Source organism: Schistocerca cancellata, chromosome 8, assembly GCF_023864275.1.
Source record: "Schistocerca cancellata isolate TAMUIC-IGC-003103 chromosome 8, iqSchCanc2.1, whole genome shotgun sequence".
Lineage (NCBI taxonomy): Eukaryota > Metazoa > Arthropoda > Insecta > Orthoptera > Acrididae > Schistocerca > Schistocerca cancellata.
The window spans coordinates 462263781-462279997 of NC_064633.1; the positions used below are offsets into that span (position 1 = coordinate 462263781).

The 16217-nt window shown below is 41.1% G+C and overlaps 1 protein-coding gene across 1 annotated transcript in view; it reads right to left on the reverse strand.

Annotated features, from left to right (window-relative positions):
• LOC126095631 (A disintegrin and metalloproteinase with thrombospondin motifs 7-like) overlaps positions 1-16217 on the reverse strand; it is a gene marked incomplete at its 5' end in the record, with an annotated part of 619647 nt that overhangs the window by 178463 nt on the left and 424967 nt on the right. The gene's annotated exons all lie outside the window — the stretch shown is intronic.

The window sequence follows — 16217 nt, forward strand, 5'->3', positions numbered from 1 at the left end:
TGCTACATCAACATCGATTGCACCCGTACCATATTTCTATGCACCAGAAACTGCATGACGACGACTTTGAACGTCGTGTACAGTTCTGTCACTGAGCACAAGAGAAATTACGGGACGATGACAGATTTATTGCACGCGTTCTATTTAGCGACGAAGCGTCATTCCCCAATAGCGGTAACGTAAACCGGCATAATATGCACTATTGGGCAACGGAAAATCCACGATGGCTGCGACAAGTGGAACATCAGCGACCTTGGCGGGTTAATGTATGGTGCGGCATTATGGGAGGAAGGATAATTGGTCCCCATTTTATCGATGGCAATCTAAATCGTGCAATGTGTGCTGATTTCCTACGTAGTGTTCTACCGATGTTACTACAAGATGTTTCACTGCATCACAGAATGGCGATGTAATTCCAGCACGACGGATGTCCGGCACATAGCTCGCGTGTGGTTGAAGCGGTATTGAATAGCATATTTTGTGACAGGTGGATTGGTCGTCGAAGCACCATACGATGGCCCGCACGTTCGCCGCATCTGACCTCCCCAGATTTCTTTCTGTGGGGAAAGTTGAAGGATATTTGCTATCGTGATCCACCGACGACGCCTGACAACATGCGTCAGCGCATTGTCAATGCATGTGCGAACATTACGGAAGGCGAATTACTCGCTGTTGAGAGAAATGTCGTTACACGTATTGCCAAATGCACTGAGGTTGACGGACATAATTTTGAGCCTTTATTGCATTAATGTGGTATTTACAGGTAATCACGCTGTAACAGCTTGCGTTCTTAGAAGTGACAAGTTCACAAAGGTACATGTATCACTTTGGAACAACCCAAATAAAATGTTCAAACGTACCTACGTTCTATATTTTAATTAAAAAAACCTACCTGTTACCAACTGTTCGTCTAAAATTGTGAGCCATACGTTTGTGACTATTGCAGCGCCATCTATCACAAAGCGAAAAAAGTGGTCCAATTAAACATTCATATTTCTTTACGTACTACTCGAATACGAAATAAAAATTGGGGGTTCCTATTTTAAAAAAACGCAGTTGTTATCTGTTTTACCTATGGTAGCGCCATCTAGCGGGCCAACCATAGCGCCTTCTGGTTTCCCCCTTCAAGCTAGAAAAGTTTCGTTCTTTGTAGTTTTTTCGTTTGACGCTTATTTCGTGAGATATTTGGCCCGGTGACGATCAATGGACCACCCTGTACACGTTTCTGATTGTCGTTCGGCAGCCAAGAAACGAACAACAGCACGTTGGTCCTGTTTGGACGCATTTGGTGACAACATCGTCATAGTTAACGTTTCCACACTTACCGCTGGCACGTTGCAGAAACACGGATGCCACACTAATCCTTGGTCAAATGTCGTTGCTTACACAGCCACATCAGAGTCACGCTAGGCTGCATATACCCTGCAGCAACGCCCTCAAAAAGAAATTTGTTGATCGCACCTTATCCTTCCAATAGTGACATATCAAATTGTGCCGGAACGGGACTCGAACCCAGCACAGATTGCCATATGTCACTAATGGGTAGTACATCTGTATCTAATACGGTTCATCTCAAGGAATCCGTAGTCAGCAAATAAATTTCTGATTATTTCGTACAACTGTGGATACTCAGCAGTGTCTGTTTTTGCACACACGCATGTCAGAACTAATCATTCTGCCACGTCTACTTATGTAGTTTCCCGTATTTCTGTGTTCCTTAATGTTTCCACACTTAACTTTACTTGTGATGGTGAGAAAGTGAGTTCTGCAATGGTGGAGAGATTTGTCTTGGGAGAAGTAGAAGTCGAACCTATCCTGCGTTTGGATGTTTGTGGTCCCCCTGAATCATTAGCGTAAATGCTTAATTGGATTTTTGAACAGGCGACGGCCACATTCTCACCTCAATCTTCGTATAAGTGAACTAGGATTCAGCGTCTAATGATCCTGATGCAGACGACACGTCAACCTGTATTCTTTCAATTTTCCTTTGATAGAATCGTACTAAAGTTAACATTTGAAAGAGAGAATCAAGGTGGTGTGGATGTGAGACTGAGTAGCGCTACAAAGAAATTGTTTATTTCACGCATATTTGTCCTTCTTGGCAAACTCGCTACACAGATGATTCGTTCCTAGAATCTCACGAGAGTACTTTTCAGCGTTCCTCGCCTAGTTTTCGTTTCTTCCGGAAGCATGAAATATGCGACCTAGCGACATTTCCACCTGTTTAGATGTGTAGATCTAGATGTGATTTACAAGGAGGGCTATGCTTTCGTACATGAAATTACTGAAACAAAATTAAACTCTAGTAAGAGAGAGTAGCAGAGTGCTGTAGGAAGGAACCAACCAGAAACAAGGATGTCTGTAGGACGCAAGCTGTTTGGTGGAACGCGAGGCTTACCGAGAAAGTGCCCAGGAAGGACAAACAGCCGCAAGGGAATGCTATTGTCCTCGTGTTACTAGCCTTCTTCTCCCGCTAACGGTATGTGTCGTGCACTGACTCATTTGATTCGTCAGATCAAGGTTTTCTTCCCACTCAAGGCGTTTACCGTGTTCATTGGTCCCCCTACTGAGTGACATTTAAAACAGATAAATCCGCAAAAATCTCTCAGCTAAATTCCGAGATGCACTCTGCAAAAGGAAAATGACAACCACTCCGAAGCATACCTTTCAAGTTCATTTATCAGCAAAGACTAAGAGAATATTGTGTATTGAGTAATTAGGCTAATATTGCTGGACAGCTGCCATGAAATGAAATTGTGTGTCCTCTCCCTGTTACTACCTATCAGCTTCTAAGCCAGATCTCCCAGATATGTGTTCTGTGATCTTTACTTCATCCAGGCTTTTCCTGCGAAGTCAGAGTGCAGCTCCATGTTTACATATTTTCGGATCTGTTGCATGCAGGTCGAGGATCACTTCCAGCCGACAACTAGGGAGTCACGAATAAAGTCGCAGTTAACGAAACGGAAACAAGAGAAAATTAGGGTCACTACGCATGAAGTGGATTTATTTATTCAACTAACTAAGCGACCTCAGCGCCGGGCAATACACAGAACGTCCAGATTCATCTTGCAGGTTTTGTTTCATTTTGTGAAACCTGATTTCTATTAAAACCCAGACGTTACAGGCTTCCAGCGTGGACAGAACAAGACATCGAAATATCATCTAACAGGGAAAAGGAATTTTATTACAGCTTTGAGCACGATCAAGAACCGTCTGCAGAAGCTAATTACTGAAATCACCGTACCGTCTTAAAATCATTAAAGAGGCTAAGAATATGAGTATTTAAGGAGGATTCACCACTCTCACAGTAAAAGTAAAACATTAGGACAAAGAGTTAAAACAGAGAGAAACAACGAAAGACCTGAATGAGCAAGAAATCGAAATTGGAGGGTTTCTTATGATGAAAACTAAACTTCAAATCAGTTACATACATTTCTCACAAAATGCCGTATTAAGGGAAGTGTAGAACTAGAAAAGTTTATAAAGGTGGTATTCAATACAATTGCTAATTTCTCTGAGCACCAGTTACAACAATATTTTAGTCAGATTTCAGTGATATAGTCCTTCTTACAAAAGTCATCGGAAGGTGTTGACGAAAATATAAGATTTGTTACAATTACTCAAAACTGACAACACATTACATTCATTATCTTACACATAATCCGTTCATGTTGACATTCAAGCTCCTTACAGCTGTTGTACCGCTAGTAAAATGGGACAGGCCATGTTTTTTGGCCTGAGGGTAGGTGATAAGCTAACTTCTACTTCCTTGTCTATCTACAAGCTCTTCAAGCCGCTGTGAAGTAAATGTTGGAGGCTACTAAGCATGGTACCACATGTCAGGTTTTATTTCCGTTCCAATCGTTTATGAAGTTACTGTGACTCCTTAAATACCTCTGAGCGTACTATAATTAATCTGATTTTGTCTTCACGGTCTCTGCCAGAGTGATATATTGGGCGAATTCCATGTTTACTATCAGTAGCAGCATTCTCACCATTAGAAAAACGTTCACAGTTAGTAACCGCGATTCACTGAAAACTGGCTGTATCACATGCATTGCCTCCTTCGTCAGATGTGGCATGATATTTTGCAACACCACAGTCTAGTGAGAAAAAACATTTTCACTCTAGAAACAAGCCAGCCGTACAATACACAGCCACAGAGCTCATGTGCATCTCTTCTCAACAAGATGGAATTTCTTACATTGGCATCGCAATATCACTATTAATTTGTGAGATGTTTGAATGATGACTTGAACTTATTGACACTTAACAGTAGGATTAACTCAACGCATACGAGATAGTGATCTTTACGTCACGTGCACATCTGTAACTACTATGTAACACTTTGAAACGTAAGTGTACAATAACCATTCATAACAGCTGAAGACCGACAGACACGAACCGTAAGTGTTCAAACTAAATTAATAGCGTTACTCCTGTCTGGGCTCAAATTGTTCCTATCTGAAGGTTCACAGCAACCTTTATTTAATCTATTTTCTATAGATCCCTTAGATAATCAAGGTTACTGAAACGTTAGATTATCACAGAAACATTATCTCATTCGGTGTCTCAATCAATAAAATCTATACACGTTCGCTATGAACAAAAAAAAATTTAGTTTTTAGGGTTTCGTATATCAGTCGTTAAAAGCGGACTTCATGTAATATCCCTTTTTTGTCTGTATGTCTGCCTGTGTTTCTGTCTTTCGGTTAAGATTTGTCAGAAATGGGTAGAGGTACCAGGTTCAAATCTACGTCACATACTAAGGTCTACAGTCCCTTGGTGGTGTGAAGCGCTTAAACTTCTAAGTCGATGCAATCAAAAGATACCGCCGTCTGTAAAGACCCTTTTTTTGGGATTAAAGTTATGTCGAATACGGTCCCTTGGATGTGTAAAAAATACAAGCTTCTAAGTCAATGCAGTCAAAAGATACGGTCATATATGTCACGTATTTCGATGCTCGCAAACTTACTTATCAAAACCTGTAGACGGACTATTTATACATATATGTAGTAGCGGTGGTGTAGCAGCATTTGCTCACATTGAAAAAGGAATATAAAGAAAGCTTTGCGAATTTTTTAGACAGGACATTGTTGTTTTAACTACAAAGGTGCAAAGATAACGAAACTGCAAAAATGGTGACATGATAACTTTCTACTTTTAATTTCAATCACATTTATTTTATGTTTTAACGTTGCAGCCCTTTAATTTTACACATACGTATCTCGATCGAGGAAATAATTTAATTTGCCCCAAGTCACAGCACTTCGGCAGCCAACGTACAAGAAATATAAGAAGAGGTGACAAGCCTTAGAGAAGTGTACGATATAAAGAGACTTTATAAACCAATTACGATTTAGTTCAATGACGAAAGATGTCACAATTTGTGTAGCTGTACCGGAAGCAGACGAACCCCTTTTGATTTTAGTCATACGTGTTTTTCTTCCAACAATTTACAGAACACAATGTTCATGTCCGGCAACTGACCAAATATAAATGTTTAATTAATTTTCAAGATTAAGAATTTAATTAATTAACGAAATACGAACATAACTGAAAGAAGCTAACCGATGATAGCGCTAAAGCGCGTGCCTAGAGACCCAGAGGTCACGGGATCGAATCTCGGTTGGACCACGAATTTTTCAGTTTACCTCTCAACGATGTTATGAGTCGCCAGAAACATGTGGTTTGTATCCCGCGTTAAACTGTATGTGCCCTTTCCCCGACTGGATAACTGGGGTAGTACAGAAACACGCAATTCGCTAAAGTGGTTGCTGTTATTGTTGTTATTTACTTGTAAATAAAGAATTAAGTTTAAACGGAATCCTCAGGACGCGAATCCTATTCGCACTTAACCCTTTTTTTTTAATTTTCATATTTATGATCTAGACTCATGTAACAACTTACTTCATCTTTTCTTGTGCTACATTTCCTCAGTACTCTTTCATCTTCTCTCCGTGTTGTCTTTCCTCAACGTTGCTCCCAGTTTCTTATTTTTTATGCTCTGAAATGATTCTAAATTTAATATTTTATCCTTAAAAAGGAGTATTTTTCCTATTTAAGATTTTTTGATGTTGTTTCTCTCTCCGTTTTATTCCTGCAACCCATGCTACTGTCGATTTTTTTCCAGAAATCCAGGAATAATTATTTCGTTAATTTGCTCTCATTTATGTGGTAGAGACGTCCAAAGAAAATCAATCTTCGCTTTGCCATTTAATCCGACATTTTCCGAATATTTTCGGACATCTCATTATTTCTCATTTTTCGACCATCTGTAGTTTATATTCTACTCATTATTTTTTTTAATAACCCGTCTTTCAACTACCTCTATTTTGTAGAGTTTTGTAGTTCATCGTTAACCATTCATTCACATGCATCTGAATGTTTTCATCTTACTACTGTGATATGCTGTTTTCCTTTTGTTTATTTTTCTATGCAGTCCTTGTTGTAGATATTTTTTGTCAAACCTTATGCTCTTTGCATTTTATTAACTGATAAATCTCTTGCAAATTTTTCTAGTCCATTCTGCTGCTTGGGTTCTCAAAGATATTTAAATTTGCTGCCTTGTTCTATTTTACCTATTTTTGCTTCTATGTATTTTGATGCTTTTTTTTATATTTGTTACGAATTTAGTTTCGCCAGTTAAAATTCGAAGACTAGTTCTATCCGCTTTTCTTCCCAGAAGCTTTATTTGAGTAACTGTCTCTATCATATTTTTCTTAAAGTATTGTAAAATCGCCTGCAAAAACCAGGCAGTTTAATTAAATTACGTTTGATTGTCTTCGCAAAATTTTTTTGTCTGATTTTGTAATTTTTTAGCTCTAAATTCAATATCCTAACTTTTTTTACACGGATAAAGAGTGAAATACAGTAGAAGAAGAATGGGTACCTTTGAGAGACGAAATAGTGAAGGCAGCAGAGCATCTAGTAGGTAAAACGACGAGGGCTACTAGAAATCCTAGGGTAACTGAAGAGATATTTAATTTAATTGATGAAAGGAGAAAATACAAAAATGCAGTAAATGAAGCAGGCAAAAAGGAATAGAAACGTCTCAAAAATGAGATCGATAGGAAGTGCAAAATGGCTAAGCAGGGATGACTAGAGGACAAATGTAAGGATGTAGAGGCGTGTATCACTAGGGGTAAGATAGATACAGCCTACAGAGAAATTAAAGAGACCTTTGGAGTAAAGAGATCCGCGTGCATGAATATCAAGAGCTCAGATGGAAACCCACTTCTAGTCAAAGAAGGGAAAGAAGAAAGGTGGAAGGAGTATATAGAGGAACTATGCAAGGGCGATGTTCTTGAGGACAATATTATGGAAATGGAAGAGGATGTAGATAAAGATGAAATGGGAGTTTGACAGAGTCGAAACAATGCCCCAGGAGTAGACAACATTCCGTTAGACCTACTGATAGCCTTGGGAGAACCAGCCCTGACAAAACTCTACCATCTGGTAAGCAAGATGTATGAGACAGGTGAAATACCCTCAGACTTCAAGGAGAATATAATAATTCCAATCCCAAAGAAAGCTGATGTTGACAGATGTGAAAATTACCGAACTATCAGTTTAATAAGCCACGGCTTCAAAATACGAAACGAATTCTTTGCAGACGAATAGAAAAACTGGTAGAAGCCAACCTTGGAGAAGATCAGTTTGGATTCCGTAGAAATGTCGGAACACGTGAGGCAATACTACGTCTTATCTTAGAAGATAGATTAAGGAAAGGCAAACCTACGTTTCTAGCATTTGTAGACTTAGAGAAAGCTTTTGACAATGTTGACTGGAATATGCTCTTTCAAATTCTGAAGGTGGCAGGGGTAAAATACAGGGAGCGAATTTGTACAGAAACCAGATAGCGGTTATAAGACTCGAGGAGCATAAAAGGGAAGCAGTGGTTGGGAAGGGAGTGAGAGGGTTGTAGCCTATCCCCGATGTTATTAAATATGTATATTGAGCAAGCTACAAAGGAAACAAAAGAAGCGTTCGGAGTAGGAATTACAATCAGTGGAGAAGAAACAAAAGCTTTGAGGTTCGAAGATGACATTGTAATTCTGTCAGAGACAGCAAATTACCTGGATGGGGAGTTGAACGGAATGTACAGTGTCTTGAAAGGAGGATATAAGATGAACGTCAACAAAAGCAACACGAGGATAATGGAATGTAGTCGAATTAAATCGGGTCATGCTAAGGGAATTATATTAGGAAATGAGACGCTTAAAGTAGTAAAGGAGCTTTGCTATTTGGGGAGCAAAATAACTGACGATGGTCGAAGCAGCGAGGATATAAAATGTAGAATGGCGATGGCAACGAAAGTGTTTCTGAAGAAGAAAAATTTGTTAACATCGAGTATAGATTTAAGTGTCAGGAAGTCGTTTCTGAAAGTATTTGTATGGAGTGTAGCCATGTATGGAAGTGAAACGTGGACGATAAATAGTTTAGACAAGAAGAGAATAGGAGCTTTCGAAATGGGTGCTACAGAAGAATGCTGAAGATTAGATGGGTAGATCACATAGCTAACGAGGAGGTATTGAGCAGAATTGGGGAGAAGAGAAATTTGTGGCACAACTTGAGCAGAAGAAGGGATCGGTTGGTAGGACATATTCTGAGGCATCAGGGGATCACCAATTTAGTGTTGCAGGGCAGCGTGGAGGGTAAAAATCGTAGGGGGAGACCAAGAGATGAATACACTAAGCAGATTCAGAAGGATGTAGGTTGCAGTAGGTACTGGGAGATGAAGAAGCTTGCACAGGATAGAGTAGCAATGAGTGCTGCATCAAACCAGTCTCTGGACTGGAGACCACAACAACAAAGAGTGAAGCTGATAAACCATCCCCTTATCCAAGACCAGTTTTTATTTCAAAGGGTTGAGATACTTCTCCTATAAATTTCAATTTTGACACAGTATTTGCTCACGAATTATGTTTGCTAATTTAGACTTAACGCCACATCCTCTAATGATTTTATCGATTGTTCCCCGGTCTACAGACTCAAATGCTTTCCTTAAATGAATAAACGATGCTATTACAGGCATCCTGGTTAACATTTTGTGGGGAATTATTGATTTTCAGTTAAAAATCTGTTCTGTGCTGCATCTTCCTTTTCAAAGACTGCCCTAATATTCTCCGAGCTGTTTATCTAAAGTTTCCCCATTTCAGCTCAAGAAAATTCTCGCTAATCGTGTTTACGTTTACATCCCTGGCATAAGTGATGTTTACGTTTGCGTCCCTGGTAGAAGTGACACTCCTCTGTAATTGGTGACCTTCGTTTGCCTCCATTTTTATGTAGCTCGTGGATTAAAGCTAGTTTTCATTCTTGTGGAATATTTTCTGGTTTCCAAATCTTCTCAAAAAGCAAGAGCAAATCTCTTATAGTCTTTGGATCTGATCATTATCTCTGTAATTAACTTTTCACCATTTCCTTTGTTGTTTTTGAGCGTTTAATGGCTTAATCAAGTTCCACCTCTGTTGATTGGAAATAGTTGTCGCGATTTTCTGGTATTGCTGAAAATTCTAATTTAACTGTTCGTAGTGGATAATTTAAGAGACTAAAATTTTTTCTAAAATTTTACAGTTTTCCTCCTTATTTACCATTTTTATCTTTGAAACAAATGGCTGGTACTTGTTTCCATCATGAACAGCCTGCTTGACGACCGTATTAATGAGATCCATGATAGGAGGAAAGGCAGCATCGGTCATAAATTTTTAATCTGTTTACTTAAAAACAATTTCAGCGACTGTGTAGCTATCTTCAGTGCATTATATCCAAGTGATGATGACTTACAGTAATTATAATAGCACATGGTACCACTTGACGTGACATCAGTTAAACCCATGTTTGTCATCTGTAAAGTCAAGTGGTTACGTGTGCTATTATACACTCCTGGAAATTGAAATAAGAACACCGTGAATTCATTGTCCCAGGAAGGGGAAACTTTATTGACACATTCCTGGGGTCAGATACATCACATGATCACACTGACAGAACCACAGGCACATAGACACAGGCAACAGAGCATGCACAATGTCGGCACTAGTACAGTGTATATCCACCTTTCGCAGCAATGCAGGCTGCTATTCTCCCATGGAGACGATCGTAGAGATGCTGGATGTAGTCCTGTGGAACGGCTTGCCATGCCATTTCCACCTGGCGCCTCAGTTGGACCAGCGTTCGTGCTGGACGTGCAGACCACGTGAGACGACGCTTCATCCAGTCCCAAACATGCTCAATAGGGGACAGATCCGGAGATCTTGCTGGTCAGGGTAGTTGACTTACACCTTCTAGAGCACGTTGGGTGGCACGGGATACATGCGGACGTGCATTGTCCTCTTGGAACAGCAAGTTCCCTTGCCGGTCTAGGAATGGTAGAACGATGGGTTCGATGACGGTTTGGATGTACCGTGCACTATTCAGTGTCCCCTCGACGATCACCAGTGGTGTATGGCCAGTGTAGGAGATCGCTCCCCACACCATGATGCCGGGTGTTGGCCCTGTGTGCCTCGGTCGTATGCAGTCCTGATTGTGGCGCTCAGCTGCACGGCGCCAAACACGCATACGACCATCATTGGCACCAAGGCAGAAGCGACTCTCATCGCTGAAGACGACACGTCTCCATTCGTCCCTCCATTCACGCCTGTCGCGACACCACTGGAGGCGGGCTGCACGATGTTGGGGCGAGAGCGGAAGACGGCCTAACGGTGTGCGGGACCGTAGCCCAGCTTCATGGAGACGGTTGCGAATGGTCCTCGCCGATACCCCAGGAGCAACAGTGTCCCTAATTTGCTGGGAAGTGGCGGTGCGGTCCCCTACGGCACTGCGTAGGATCCTACGGTCTTGGCGTGCATCCGTGCGTCGCTGCGGTCCGGTCCCAGGTCGACGGGCACGTGCAACTTCCGCCGACCACTGGCGACAACATCGATGTACTGTGGAGACCTCACGCCCCACGTGTTGAGCAATTCGGCGGTACGTCCACCCGGCCTCCCGCATGCCCACTATACGCCCTCGCTCAAAGTCCGTCATCTGCACATACGGTTCACGTCCACGCTGTCGCGGCATGCTACCAGTGTTAAAGACTGCGATGGAGCTCCGTATGCCACGGCAAACTGGCTGACACTGACGGCGGCGGTGCACAAATGCTGCGCAGCTAGCGCCATTCGACGGCCAACACCGCGGTTCCTGGTGTGTCCGCTGTGCCGTGCGTGTGATCATTGCTTGTACAGCCCTCTCGCAGTGTCCGGAGCAAGTATGGTGGGTCTGACACACCGGTGTCAATGTGTTCTTTTTTCCATTTCCAGGAGTGTATTACTATACAGTTACTGAAATCGATCTACAACAAACAGATTAAAAATTTATGACCGATGGCGCTCTTCCTCCTATCGTGGATTTGTTTAAGTATGTGTTTAAAGTCCAGTAAAATTTTGTAGTTTTTCTGGTCAAATTGTCATGTATTACTGCCGGCTGAGACATTACAAGGTTCTTTTGATGTGTTTTTCCTTTGTTGTCTAAATTAGTCTAGGTGTCCTGTTTTTTCAGCATCTGCATATGCTCCGTTTTTGAGCTCTTTGTCTACTGCTTCTTCACACTCATCGTTCTATGACCTTTTTTTTTCTTTTGACCAATCACAGTTATTTCCGTGCCGATTTAGTGGTCTGTAATTGCATTTCATTTCAGTCCTATTGTTTTAGCTGTCTCAGTTTTTTCTCTAAATTTTTCAATATTTTGTTTGTAATATCGGCTCTACTTGGATTGTCTGATTACTTTCTGGTATTCTTCTTTGTAGCCGTATTTTAACACTGGAGAGATAGTGCTCTGATTCAAACTCCCCATTTTTGATTATTTTAACATTAATAATTTCCTTGATATTCCTTTTGGATATGGCTATGTGGTCTACCGGAAATTGTTGTTGATTGGATTCGGAGACATCCAAATTTTAGGCTTTCCTTGGTAGTTTGCAATAATCGAAGGACATCAGTTTTAAATGGAACATTCTACACATACTGATCAGTCTTTCCACGTTTCTGTTTGTTCTTGAGTTTATTTTATATTCGCCTACCATACTCCTAAATTTCTTTTTCTTCCCAACTTATATAATAAAGTCGCCGAGAAGTATTTTAAATTTCTTTTTAGTTATTTGGAGATTTCAGATTGTAAAAGGTCCTAAAATCGATTTACTTTTTACAGATTTCTTCTGTTACCTTCATTTATGGTACATTGCATTTTATGAGGCTATAGTTTTTATTCTTTCATTTTATTAACATGGCCATTATTTCTTATGATGATGCCTTATACTATGTACAGTTTTATAGTCATTTCAAATGTACAGGGTGTCCCATTTATCTTGTCCACACTAAATAACTGTTTGTCCAAATGCAAATTACAAAATGTTTCAAGCAAATGTTATTTAGCCGTCATGGGGACATCAGTCAGCATGATTGCCTTCGTTGTAGCTTCGTTTTTCAGAAAGATATGAACAGCAGTATGACTTTTTCAAATGGCACCCTGTATTTTTTTATTTGGTAATTTGTTTCCTCTCTTAAAGACCTATTCAAAAATGTATCACAGTGTACCATTCACTGAAACTGAAACACAACGTTATTAATTACATAACACAACACTGACTTTGAGCCCAGGATCACAAACTCGTCCACTTGATGAAGTTGTCATAAAAAAAAAATGAAAACCAAGTAAAAACATAACACAAAATTAACTTTGACTCTCCTGTACCACTGCCCACGAGTAGAACATTCAAAGGTGCTCAAAGTGGTGACCTGGACACCGATACACTGATGCACTCGTTGAATGAAAGAATTGGTTCAAATGGCTTTGAGCACTATGGGACTCAAATTCTGAGGTCATCAGTCCCCTAGAACTTAGAACTACTTAAACCTAACTAACCTAAGGACATCACACACATCCATGCCCGAGGCAGGATTCTAACCTGCGACCGTAGCGGTCGCGCGGTTCCAGACTGTAGCGCCTAGAACCGCTCGGCCACTCCGGCCGGCGAATGAAAGAATTATTACTGCTTCCAGTGTTTCCTGCTGAAGAGAATTACAAGCAAGCACGATACTTTCCTGCATGTGCTCTGGAGTTGTTGGAATATAACGATAGACATCGTCTTTAATGCATCCCCAAAGAAAAAAAGTCCAGAGGATTTAAATCAGGAGACCTAGCAGGCCAAGTAACTGTTCCTCCTCGACCAATCCATCTGGCAGGATACTTTCGGTTCAGAACACGACCTGCACGCAAGGCATTATGTGCCGGACATCCATCGTGTTGATACCACATAAGCGTTCTGGTTCTTAGCGGCACTTCATCCAGAAGAGGAGGAAGAATTCGTCTGAGGAAGTTGGCATAGGCCGAGCCGTTTAGACTACCATTGATGATATAAGGGCAATAATTGCAGTACCAAGCATCCCACACCAGACGTTAACTCTCCACTGACGCTGGTGTTCCACCTATCTAAGTCAATGTGGGTTGTCGCTGGATCAATAATGCATGTTCCTTGTATTTGTCTGTTCTTTGTTTGAGAAGGAACATTCATCGGTAAACAGAACATTGGGGAAGAAGTTCGGGTTGGCGAGTCTTTGCTGCCATGCCTACTGACAGAACTGTTCACGATTCTGGAAATAATTGCCATGCAATTCTTGATGTAGGTGTACATGGTAAGGATGGAACCGTTGACGTGTGAGAATACGTACACTGGTTTTAGGAATACCAATCTGGTGTTCAAGCTTTCGTGTGCTGACATGTGGATTCATAGCAACGGAAGCGATAACAGTAACTTCGGCAACTTCGTCTGTGCGAGTGCTTACGACGATTGCGTTGTTGTGGGTTGAAACTTCTCGTTTCCTGAAGCGTCGCCATAAGACGAGAAATTATCCATCGGGATGGTGGGTTCTTGTCAGGATATCGCTCTCTATACAGTTCCGCTGCCTGCGTAGCACTTCGCCTACCTTCAACCACAACAACAATAAAAGAAACGTTATGTCGATGCAGTTTGTAGGAAGACAAGCCTTTACTGTATGCCTACTCTACACAACAGTATTTAAAAGGACGAAACTATTGTACTGAAAGTAGCCGTACATAAGAAAACAGTATTGCAATTACTGTTCTGCTAGTATACTTTCCCCATGGATGAGTAGCATTTCTACCTTCTCTTCGTTGGTGTACATTTTACCCACACAATTCTTCAACTGACGATGGTTGACAGAATGACAGGTGTGCATCCTACTTAGGTTTGCATTTGTCCTCTGTCAACTTCAGCAAGTGGATGTGTTCCATTACCCCGTGTATCTGCACTAAGCGCTGAGAGCGCCAACGTCAGTGTTGTGTTATGGACTTAATAACGTTGTGTTTCAGTGACTGGTACTCTGTGATACATTTTTGAATAGGTCTTTAGGAGAGGAAATGAATTACCAAATAAAATATATAGGGTGTCATTTAAAAAAGTCATACCGCTGTTCATATCTTTGTAAAAAACAAAACTACAACGAAGGTGATCATGCTGATTGATGTCCCCCTGACGGCTAAAGCACATTTGCTTGAAACCTTTTGTAATTTGCATCTGGACAAACAGTTATTTAGGGTGGTCAAGATAAATGGGACACCCTGTATACTCAGTTTGTTCCTATTTTACAACGGTCAACATACAAAGCTCTAAAAGATGAACTCATTATACGTAATAACTGGGAAAAGCAGGAGATGTTGAGACTTCCTATCGTTTGCACCAAGACTCTGGTATACTACTTCGTGATAAATTTGGAAGTTGCTGGAGATAGCTGTCTGTCATGCATAGTTATATACGAATTCAGAGAAATTTTTACAATAAGCAACAAAAATGTACTGTTGTAGGATGTATTAACATCATAAGGATCACGTAACTTCATAGTTCGCGTCAATCCTCATTTTAACAACTAATAAATTTTGTCAATTACATGTTATATAAAGCTAATCTGCTATATTTCTCGCACAGAAAATATACGCAGAGTATTTAGAGAGGATTATGCGATCTATATCTCTTTTTCATAAGGAATCTGCATGAAAGTAGACAGCATCTGCGAATGAAGAACGAGAAGACATTTTATTTCGGTATACCCCCTACATTTACAACAAAGAGAAAACAGGAGTTCTGAATTTTGTAGTAACTGCATAATATATCTGCTATTGGAACAGTGTACATCCAGAAACGTTTCTAGAAAGAGCACACGAAGCTTAATGCCATCCGAAAAGAGGAAATGCAATACAATTCACTTCACACTGATACTTCAGTGCAACCAGAATTTCTAATCTCTACGAATGATGCATTCATCAAAGAATATGAATACACTTATCTTAAATGTAATAAGTAGAATATTACTGTTCTTTCAGACATGTACGAAAGAACAGACATCATTTTAAGGCTGCAGCCACTTTGAACCAAGACATAAATGAGTTAATGGCATTAGCTCACAGTGGGCACTGATTTATATCAATGTGGAAAGTTGAAAATTTGTGCTGCTCTGCGATTGGAACCCAGGTCTCATGCACAGTAGGCAGATATGCTGACTACTGCGCCATCCAGACACAGTGATCATCGCAAATGCATGGACTACCCTCTTACGAGAACCGGCGAAATGCCGGGAGTAACGAGGATAATGGGCAAGAGGCACTGCAACAGTAGAATATGGGTAAATTGAGAATTTGGGTCTGACGGGAAGTGTGCTAGGGTAGTCAGTGCAATTGCGATGACCACTGTGTTTGAATGGCCCTACCATGTCCTGGATAGGGCTCGGGCCCGTTTCGTCGACTCACAGTCGACAATGTGGCGTTGTTTCCCGACGTGCTCTACCGGCTTATTGCTTGATGCATATGCCCCGGCCTCGTTGGTCCCTCCGGTGACGTTTTCGAACATCCCAGCGCCCTTCCATTACATCGGACTCTTTTTTTTCTGGAGCACAGATATCTTTCTGCCTCTTTGGCACATGAGTTCTTGTTGTCGACGAAGGCGGTCTACGATGAAATGAAACCGGCCCGCGTCCCCAATGTGATAGAAGTATTCGGATTACAGGTGGCGCGCTATATAGCGAGCGGTGAACGCGCCTTTTCTTGGCCTTACTGCAAGCTCTGAAGATATTTGGTTTTTGGGGGTGGCCGCTGTGGCCGAGCGGTTCTAGGCGCTTCAATCTGGAAACGCGCTGCTGCTACGATCGCAGGTTCGATTCCTGCCTCGGGCA